The 11,323-nt window shown below is 40.9% G+C and overlaps 1 pseudogene; it reads right to left on the bottom strand.

The window, feature by feature from the left end:
• The window catches only part of LOC102826314, a 69,702-nt pseudogene extending 60,796 nt beyond the window's left edge, over window positions 1-8,906 (bottom strand).
• Window positions 8,907-11,323: the final 2,417 nt, after the last annotated feature.

Here is an 11,323-nt window from a genome sequence, read left to right as displayed (position 1 = left end):
ACAGCCTAAGTGTCCATTAACTGAAGAATGGATAAACAAACTGTTGTACATACACACAATGGAATATTATGCTGCCTTGAAGAATAACAAGCAAACTGCAAGCCACCGCATAACATGGCTGAACCTTGAGGACATTATGTTGAGTGAAATTAGTCAGTCACAAAAGGAAAAATACTGCATAGGACCACTTCTGAAAAAGACTAAGTAAAAAACCCATAATAAATGTGAGGCGGGGGATTCTTTGCTGGTTACTGGGATGTGGGAGGTGAGGTGGGGTGGGAGGACAAGGTGGAGCACAGGGCAGGGAATAGACACACGATAGTTTGGGCACTAGCAGGGGGGCAATACATAAGAAGGGGAAGGGGAATGGAAGACCAAAGCAGAAGGGGAAACAATTAGGCAGGTTTGCATGGGCTAAGTGAAACAGAGGTAAATAATGATGTATGCATAATCTTGGAACAACAGGGCTCTGGGATACAGGGATTGAGACATGGTTGGAATGGGGAGAAGGGAGGAGATAATTTTAAGATGCTTGGCTGTCTTTTGAATCTTGGTTTCCCTGGCATACCATTATAAAATAGATACTTGAGGGGGAGAGAAAGGAATACCCAGAAATTTCACCATAGAAAGTTTGTAAGTCTGTCTTCTGCCTATAACTGATTGGAATATCTAAAGTGGGGCTACAACGTGCCCAGTGATGGAGGCTTCCTGCTGAGCCTCTGCATTACATAAGATCATAGGTGGAATCCTGAACCGCATCCAGAATCTTCTAAGGTGGAAATTTTCCACTTAAAAGGGCAAGCAGACCAGCCTGGAGTGGCTAGAAGAACAGAAGATCCTTCTTGAAAGAAAGACCGACAGGAAAAATACAAAACAATATAGGCAGTCTGACTGATTACTACAAGAACAAACAAGTTGCTTGCCCAGGAGATATCAAGGCAAGTGGTCGGGTTCCCTCAGGGCAAACCCCCTTCCAAGACTAAGACTCCATGGAAATACACGCTCTTATTGCCAAGGAAGAAGAACAGAGTGTGAGACCCTACTCAGAGAAGCAGTGACCCCAGAGATGGAGTCAGAGATGATGATGTGGATAAATGGAGTGGCCGGGGACTCTAGACCCAGAGAGGGAGAGGGTCTGTGTGCTGATGACAGGAGTCAGGCTTGCAGGGTATATACCCTTTGGTTGGTTGATAATGCATGGAGGGGATTGTAACCATGGCAATGAAACGATATATGATAGGATGAATGTAAAGCTAATGTTCTCCCATGTAAACTATCACATAATTCACAATAAAACATTAAAAAGAAAATGACTTTTGTGGTTTAAAATCACTCATTTGTGACAGATGTGTTACAGCAGCACTGCATAGCTAAGATGAACCTTAAAAGGCAACATGGAAACTGTATGGTATGTTTGCATAATGTTTCTTTAAAAGGACGTTTACTCTGGATTTCTGTTCAACATTGTTCTTACCTGTTGTATTAACTAGACTATAGTTTCTTGGTGGTGCTTGCAGTCAGGGACACATGCTTTTTGTCAGCATTTAATAGATACAGCACCCCGTTTCCCCAAAGTATATCTTAAAGATGCAGCTGTATGCTATGTTGTTGAGGTCTGCTGTGTTACCTGCTGTGGAGTTCTGGTGTGGCACTGTAGGATAAGTACTGGACCACAAGGTCAGCTTGAGCCACAAGGTTAGTGGTTCAAACTCATCAGTCCTGCTGCTCTTTGGAAACCCTTTACACAGTCAATATTGGTTGGAATTGATTCACCAACACTTAACAATAACAGGACTTGAGTATCAATCAGCATCCAATTTCCAAACTCAGATCCTACTCTGAAACCCCACATTTTAATGATGGTGTAATGATGTTTTCATAAAGAAACTATCTTGAATTTTCAGATCTCAGTTAACGATGCATTTTCACATAAATCCAAAAATTATATGAAATCAGAGCACACTGCCCAATAATCTTTCATAGTTTAAACACATCTTGCCTTCCTATTTTTGAATTTTCTGGACAGTTATTCCCCTTTCAGACTCCTGGTGTGGTGCTGTAGGATTAGCATTGAACTGAGAACCATAAGGTCAGCAGTTCAAACCTGCCAGCACTTCTCAAAATTCTTATACAAGGTGGCTATAAGTCATAACCGACTCAATGGCACTTAACAACAATAATAACAATGGATGTTTACAGTACAATTTTTTTTATGGGTTTTTGCAAAACATTTTCTGGATCTTTGACTAATCATGCTATGTGTACCAAAGTCAAGGACTTAATGAATGATGGAAAGTGGCAATGGATCATGATGCAGTACCATTCATAATCCATAACTTAGAATGACATATGAAAAAATTAATTGTCTGAGAAGCATAAACACTGGAACGTTAGTAAAATATAAAATATGTTCCTTTTAGGATAATAATGACTGCATTTAACGAATTCAAATTAATATAAAATTATTAAAGGAAATATTATATGTAAATTTATTTTAAAGGTGCATATTCAAAACTCCTAGGGTTAAATAAAAATAATATATTGTCAGCGTTGGTCATTAAGAACAGTCATTTTCTCAACAGTTAGATGAACCTTTTTTTATTCAAGATAAAGATTTTAAACATTTTACACTGTGTCAGATAAAAACTGTATGTGAGAATCCACAAGTTATTTTTATCACTGAAATTTATACATTGGTGTAAAGGTAATTCATTAGATTATACTGAGCTTACAATGAAACTCCTACATAACAGAAAAATTTACTACCTTCTTCATTTGGCTTTTTCTTTGAGAACATGGTCAGCCAGTTCTGAATAAGAAACTGCTCTGCACAGTGACAAGAAGAAAGCCATGGGTTTCCTTGGCAACCACAGCCATGTGCAGTCTCTCAGAACAACTCCTCCTACACTCAAGTTTCCTAGGTAGCAGGATGCATACATTTTATAAAGAAAATGGGATAATGGGACAGATATCACCCTGCTCAACCCTACATATGAAAAGCTTCAATGGGAAAGATGCATTTGCTATCATAATAACTGCCATTTTAGGGAAAATATTAATTGTATAATGAGGCTGCTTCCTCTGTCTAATTTGGGATTAGCAATTTAATTCAAGGCCCAAAAACCAACTAGGTGTTCATCAAGATTTCTTTAAAGGTGAAAATACCTACCCTCTCCACCACATTCTGCTTTAGGGTTATCCCTCCCCTACAGCTACATAACCAAATTAGCTCACATTACAAGGGGGCTTCAAAAATTTTAAGGAAAAGTTCCATTATCTTTTAATTCCATTCTTTCACAAAAATTTTGAAACCCACTCATATGTTTGCAGTTAAAATTAAAGGTCAGTTGTAGGTAAGACTTCCACGGTAAGTCATGATGATGTCACTAAAGCAGAAAAGTGCTTTCACACTAATGCAAAGAAACCCATTTATCCTAAAACTGTCACAAATATTTTAAACCTCCAAACAAAACTTTACCATAGATCTAGGAAAATGTTAGGAAATAAATCATAAATGGCCAAAAGGAAACAGACACTTAAAATAACATGAACAAATTAAAAGAAAACATTGAGATATTTGATTACATGCATCTAACTGGTAACTGAAAGTTCAGCAGTTTTATCTATCCAGTCTCTCTCGTTCTCAGAAACCCTGTACAGGGTTGTTATGAGTCAGAATTGACTTAATGACATGCCACTACCTCCACAACAACATACTATAGGGAAAGGAGTTCTGGTGGCTCCTGGATTGCTAACCACAAGGTCAGAAGATGAAATCCACCTGCCACTCATCAGGAGAAAAAATAGGCTGTCTGCTCCTGTAAATGTTTACAGTACTATATAGGGCTGCTGTGAGTTGGAATCCACTTGATGGTAGTTGGTTTTGTATTTCTTTATACTATAAGCCTTCTCTGGAAGCAGGACTAGCTGAGAGAAATGAGTACAATTACCTGAAGCATATTCCTGTGTTGTTTTAACATAAAAGGCTTGTTGTTGTTGCTGTTGTTTAGTGCTGCTGAGTCAGCCAGTGGAATAGGGTTTCTGAGGACCAACTTGTTGGCTTGTACCACCGGCCTTGCAACTCTAACTGACCTTGCAGTCCCGTGCTTTCTTACAGTACCACCCCAGGGCACCATATAAAAAGCCTTGTTCTTCATGTCGTTGTTAAGCACCATCAAGTCAGTTCTGATGCATAGAGACCGTGTATAGGGTTTCCAAAGAGCAGCTGGTAAGCTTGAACCATCGTCCTTGAAGTTTAAACCGATTTTGCAGTCCATGCATTAAGCCACAGCGCCACACCAGGACTCTATAAAAGCCTTAGGAGGTCATCAAATTAAAGAGCAGAAGGTATATCATTATTAAATGCAAATTTTAGCTAATTAAGAAACTTTGCATGTCAAATTATTTTTTTAAATTACTTTTGAGTCACTTTTAAATTCTTAATTTCATATTAATAGGAACTCCTATTCTCTGGCAGCCTATTTTCTCACAATACAATTAAATATAATTATACACAAAGTAAAAATAAAATTTATATGTAAAAAGTAGAGCCATTGTGAATTTTAAATTGTGTGCAACAAATAGAATATGTATTACATTGGTTAAACCTGTTTTCTGAAGGTTTAGTAGACCATGTTTACAGCTAGAGCATGAAACATGTTACAATGCAATAATTTTACTACTATTCCTGATATATAAATTTTGGGATATCCTAGGAGTCCTGGTGTGGTGCTGTGGGTTAATGTGCCAGACTGCAAAGCCATTTGAACCACAAAGTCAGAGGTCAAGTTCACCAGCTGCTCCTCAAAAAAACCTGTAATGGGGTCACTATGGGTCAGAACCGACTCGACAGCACTTAACAACAACAACAACAATATACAAGGGTGTGGTCCTGGTATGGCAATTTGGGTTAATGCACTGGACTGCAAAGTTGGTTTGAACTTCAAAGTAGATAAGTTCAAGCTCACCAGCCACTCCTTGGAAACCCTACATAGGGTCACTATAGGTCAGAACTGACTCGACAGTACTTAACAATGACAACAATATACAAGTGTAAATTTAAAAAAAAATTTTTTTTTGTTTATTATTGCTAACTAGGGTTCCTAATAAAATGTGTTTACACATGTCCCTATTGTTACCGATGTGCCACAGGAATTCTCTTGGACATCTAGCAAGGAGTCACAGATTCAGGTGAGATGTCAGGGACGCAAGACATGAGCAAGACCACAGAAGTGTGAGAAAGAAGGTTTAATAGAAAGTACACTTGAGAAGTGAGTGGGTTTATCTCTGAAAGCCAGTGAGATAGACATTAATCATGGCTGTCTTTAAAATGTTCATCTCTGACATTCTCGTAGCTCATAGGCTTTTCTTCTTTTTGTCTCCTTATTTAGTTAACTTCTTCTACCTGTAGTTGTTGTTGGTTATTAGGGAGTTAGGGGTGAGGGATGTCAGGTCTGCTCCTCCTTCCTTACATCCTGTTATATCATTTCCCCCCCTGAGAAAGACGAGACTCTAAATCTTTAGGGAATGGGGCAAGAAGTCGTTCTGGCTACATTATGCTAAAATGGGAAGTAGTCTGATATAGGATCTCAATCTCAACTCATCTATTCTAGACCATGGAAGGAGGATGCTGACTGATCAATGGGTTCAGTGATGTTGGAAGGATGGTATATTCTTGTTGGCTGTACAGGACTTGGATTTAATAGCCTGGAGATGAGATGTGATAAATTTGACTGAAAAATTCAGTAAGTATGAGGATAATAAGGACAGTTCTAAAGATGGTGGTGGTTATGTGCTGCGGAGTCGGTTCCAACTCACAGCGACCCTGTACAGGATTTCGGAGGCTGTAAATCTTTATGGTAGCAGAAAGCCTCATCTTTCTCCTGCGAAACGGCTGATAGTTTTGAACTGCTGACCTTGAGGTTGGCAGCCCTATTTATAAGCATGGGATCCTGTTATTTAATTTGTGTCAGTTTCTAGAATGTTATTGATGTTGTTTTGTACCTGTCCTGACTGACTCACCTAGAAACAGCACTGTTCTTTGAGATACAGGCAGGTTTCTCTTTCTGCAGAGGTGAGCCAATTTAGAGCTCTGTATTCTGAAGTGCTACTTCCTTTAGGGAGCCTAAAGGCTTTTGCAGCAATGAGAGGGTTTTGCTAGTTTGTACTAAGGGTGTTGCCGTATCTTTAGCTATTGCTTGTTGTACTCTGAGGGAAGTTTCTCTTGCTGCAGGCCTAGCTGTGGCTAGTAGGAACCACCTGCATGTCTGGAAGCATTAGATCAAGGGAATACCTTCTTCAGTTTGGATACAATACCTAATATGTTTTATACTTACATATTGGGTGGCATGTGGCCTTCACAGATTGAGTTTTGTTTTTTAACCATTTGACTCTTTGTGGTGAAAAGGTGGCAGAAACTAAAAGGTCAGATAAGAGACTTGAATGTATTCTACCAGTTATATTTTTAATTTCTATAATTTTTGAGAGCAAGTGAAGAGATGGTGATAGAACTCAGCAAGGCCTCTTGGAGAGTTTATTTAGATGGAGGCTACTAGTGCTTTTTGGACACAGATTAAGGGTTTACAGAAGGCACAATAAAGGTACACTTCTCACTTCCTCTAAAACTTTCAAGGCAGTAGTTTGCTTCAAGAGTTTTGAGATTAGGTACTTAAAGGCACAGTGCTTAAAGTAGCAGAATTTAGGCAGACAGGAATAGTAGGTTTAAAAACTGCAAAAAATACTAGTATAAATAGGTCTCTAGCTGTTTGACAATGGGGACAAGGCCATGTAACTCTTCAGGGGATATTTGGTAAGTCCACTTTGCGGTCTCAGGGATATCTGTGCTTGGGAAATGCCTTTGACTAGAGCAGGCTTCTTGTCAGGAATGTTTGGTTTGTTCTTTTGTTCTTTAAAGGGGTGCTATTGGGGAGGCCAGCATAAAGAGAATGCTGGTTTTGCTCTTCACCAATAAGTATCTCCCCAAAAGCAGTGCTAGGACATCAGAATGAATTAAGAACCGGTGAGAGAATAAGAGACTTTTCCACACACATGGGAGAGGCCTGGAGAAAAACTTTCTCACTGGCCTTCCTTCTAGTCTTATAATTATGACAGAGTCAGGAGAAATGAGGCCATTGAGGGCCTGAAAGACCAAATAGCTTGCTCTTGTATCAAGTAGGAAGGTTACAGACTTACCTGCAACTTCTCAGTCAGCTCTCTTTTAAGACCTTCTCAGGACATTTACAGGCCAAATGAGTCAGGGAGCCACACTTAAAGCAAGTGGCCAGGGTGGCCATCCCTCAGTCCCTTCACCTCTTAGGGCTCATACCCTGCACTTGTGGCTCCAGTGTCTGAGTTTCCTACATCTAAGGCATGGGGGCTTACTCGAAACCCTCAGACTTATCTGTTCAGACCTTCTTTGTGAACACATGGCCACAATAGCAGCCTCTAAGATTTTTGCCTTCCTCTTGTCCTTCCTTTCCTCAGCCACATTCTGATTGTTAAAAACTAGAATTGCTGAAGTCAACAGCTCATTTGAGTCACTCTGAGGTCCTATGGCTCTTTATTGGAGTTTGAGTTGAATATCAAGGGCTGGCTGGTTTATGCAATGATTGTTCAGAATAGTTCTACCCTCTGGGGATTCTGGGTCTAGGTTGGTATACTTCTGCATTGCATTAATCAGACATCTTCTAAAAGCTTCTGGGTTTTCATCTTTCTCTTGGGTTACTTCAGTAAGTTTTAAGTAGTTGACAAGCTTTATCTGGATGGCTCTTATTCTGTCTATTAAAGAAGTCTGCATATACGCTCTCATGGCTCTACCTTCCAGGTTAGACAAAAAATAGGATGTTCTGGAATTCTTCAATGAACTTTCCTGGGTTAGTTAAGAAACTCCCCATTTATCTTTTTTTTTTAATGTTTTGTTGTGAATTATGTGATAGTTTACATGGGAGAACATGAGCTTTATATTCATCCTATCATATTTCGCTTTACTGCCATGGTTACAATCCCCTCCATGCATCATCAATCAACCAAAGGGTATACCCTGCAAGCCTGCCCCCAGTCCTCAGCACACAGTCACTCTCCCTCTCTGGGTCTAGAGTCTCCGGCCGCTCCATCTCTCCACATCGTCATCTCTGTCTCCATCTCTGGCATCACTGCTTCTCTCATTGGTCTCACTCTCTGCTCTTCTCCCTTGATGGTTCCAGGGACCTCCACACCTGGACTGCAAAGTCAATCACTCCTCTCCTTTTGCTGCAAAACATACACCTTTACATTTCCAATACTCACAGTCAGTCCTCATAACAATTATTCACCATTGTACCACAAAGGTACAATCTATCCTATCTCCTTTCTTTAGCCCCACCCAGATAAATTGGATACTACTCAGTGGAGATTCTACCTTCCTCCATGCCCTCTGGATCTAGGGTCTCTCTCTCTCTCTTTTTTTTTTTTTTCAATCCCCTCCATGGATCATCTTCCGACCAAAGGGTATATCCTAGAAATGCGTCCTCTACCCTTCCCCCCTCTCTTCCCCCCCCCCAGACCTTCTCCTTCTCTGGATCCAAAGTCCCCAGCCGCTTCATCACTCCACGTCATGGTCTCTGCCTCCATCTCAGGTATCTCTGCTTCTCTGGTCCCCATTTAGCTTTATAGGTTTTAAGTTCCCCCATAATAAATGGGACATGAACTCTCATGAAGGTCCCATTACCTCTAAGAACTTCTTGGAGAGAGTAAAAGGAGGAATGAAGTTGGGTTTGTGGCTGGGGCTGGGGAGAATTGTCATCTACACTGAAACATTCCCTTTGGGGATACCAGGGGTCTTTATCCTTAAGACCTTCTTTTTCAGGATAGGGCAGTGGAGGCATGGAGGCTTCAGCACCATCTTTCATAGGGAAGATTGCAGTGGACATTGTTGGTCTGGGGTCCACTGTTAGTTCACATTATGTATATAATTCGGGGTGGTCTTGGAGTATTATGAAGACCTGTATGTATGGCACCTCAGACCATTTCTCTTACCTACAGCAGAAAAGGTCTAATTACATGATGGTATTAAAATTTAGGGAAACTCCAGCTGGTCAAAATTCTGAGTCCCCCAAGGAGTACTGTGGCCAGGCTGTGGTGCAAAACAAAGTAAGTTTCTTTTTCCTCAGCATGTCCAACTGTAGGTTAAGTTTCATCCAGTTCTTAAGGAGACAAGCCAAGGGGCATTCATTTGACTCTAGTTTCAATGAACCTTGTTCCATGGTGTTACTGGAGCAAAGCAGAGAAAGAAAGAAAGGTCTGTTAGGAATTTGTCCCAAAGTCTCAGGAAATATTCTCCTACTATTAGCACCAGTCTCAAGGTGTCCCTTGGTGCCTAACCATGTGCATACCCTGGACCTGGGGAGACTGCTTTGTCCCCTGGTCCCCACTGGCTGCCACCAGCTGGTTTGTGGACCCCTCTGTGCAGAAGCAGTACTGCCAGGAAGCCCACACTAGACCCTAATCATTTCCTCAGCCCTCACATCTGTAATTCTGAGGATAATATACCACCAAGGCTTCTGTGAGCCATAAAATGTTTGAATTATCACCTCGCAATCAATTTCAAGTGGGTAGTAAACATCCCTCCACATGAACAAAACAACCTCCTTCTCTGAGGCTCTTAGGTTGGGGCCCTGCTGAATGGGGTTTGAAAATGGAATATATTCATATCACGGTGCTGTAAACTCCAGTCACTTCAAACTCTGCTCAAAAAGGCCTCTAATGTGAGAGCCTGGAAGGAAGGTAGGGAACCCATTCCTTCCTAGGTTGTTCAGGACAATGGTCCAGAGCTTTACTTAAGGCCCACCACTGTAAGAAATTTTACAAAGGATGACATAAAAGGTGATCAGTTAAATCTTCCCATACTGCTAATTCCTACATGTAGGCCCCATAAGGGATTCCTATCTAGGATGATGCAAACTCACAAAACTAACAGGCAAGTCTGATTTACTCAGGTTAATAGATTCCCAGCCACCAGTAGAGAAATTGATACTCATGGATCTTACAGAAAAGGCAAGCTTTGAAAGTGACTGACTGCCTCCCACTCTATTCCTGTAACTGGCAGGGGAAGAGAGAAGTATGTTGCTTTTGCTTTCACTTCACAGGTGGAGAGGGGCACAAACTTATGTGTCTCAAATTCCCACCACAAATGGTCCGGGTACAGGCAGTCTGGGGTTTGAAATGCCCTCGGGCATGCCTGCCTACTTGGCCCTTTCCTCAAAGTCCTGGACACTCAACAGCCACCAAGAAGGAAAGAGTCTTATGAGACTAGTTACCTCCTACTCTCTTCTTTGGACTCTATGGGCCTCATGCACTTTTTTGCCTCTGCCTATGTCCTGAGGGTCCTGGACACTCAATGGCTACCAAGAGAACACGGAACCTGGAGTCTCCATTCAGAACTCCTGCCTTTGGTCCATCGGTGGAGTCATATTTTTAAGCCTAAAGTGGAAGCCAGTTGAGGAGGATAGGCAGATTTAATGAGACACTGAGAGATATACACAAAACACACAGGACAAATACAGAGAGAAAGTCAATCGCCAATATTTTTCTCACCCTAATGGAGAGGAGGCCCCAGAAAATGTTATCAAATGTACCACAGAATTCTCCTGGACTTCTAGCAAGGAGTTGCAGATTCAGGTGAGATATCAGGGATGCAAGACATGAGCAAGACCACAGGAGTACGAGAAAGAAGGTTTAGTAGAAAGTGAAAGTACTCTCGAGAGGCGAATGGGTCTATCTAAGAAAGCCAGCGAGATAGACATCAATCATGGTTGTCTAAGGGTATGCATTCTTTAAAATGTTAATCTCTGATGTTCTTATAGCTCATAGGCTTTTCTTCTTTTTGTCTTCTTATTTAGTTATCTTCTTCTACCTGTGGTTGTTGTTGGTTACTAAGGGGGTAAGTATAAGGGGTGTTGGGTCTGCTCATCCTTCCTTACATCCCTGATCTATCACCTACAATCAGTAGGTGGCTGCAGACAAGTTCTCTCAGTAATGCATTTGTCTCAATCTCCTTAGGGTGTCTTCAAAAAAAAAGATCTAAACACACCAGTGATTTCTGAGGACATCTATTTGTCCAGGTAAACTCATGACAGAGAGGTTAGCTCAGAATATTACAGTAAGTGGTTTTTTGAGATTCCAAAGAGTAATATTGATAGATTTTCTTGAAGAAAACAGGAAGGCTATAGGGGCTTATCAAGCAGAATTATTTAGAAAATAGAAAACTGTAATGTTGAGGAAAAGAACAGGGAAATTGTGCTGAGGAATTTCTTTCCCATCACAATAATGTATCTGCTCATTCTTCAAG

The sequence above is a fragment of the Chrysochloris asiatica genome, unplaced genomic scaffold, assembly GCF_000296735.1.
Source record: "Chrysochloris asiatica unplaced genomic scaffold, ChrAsi1.0 scaffold00022, whole genome shotgun sequence".
Lineage (NCBI taxonomy): Eukaryota > Metazoa > Chordata > Mammalia > Afrosoricida > Chrysochloridae > Chrysochloris > Chrysochloris asiatica.
The sequence above is the reverse complement of the archived record's forward strand: the minus strand, read 5'-3'. Positions and strand labels throughout refer to the sequence as shown.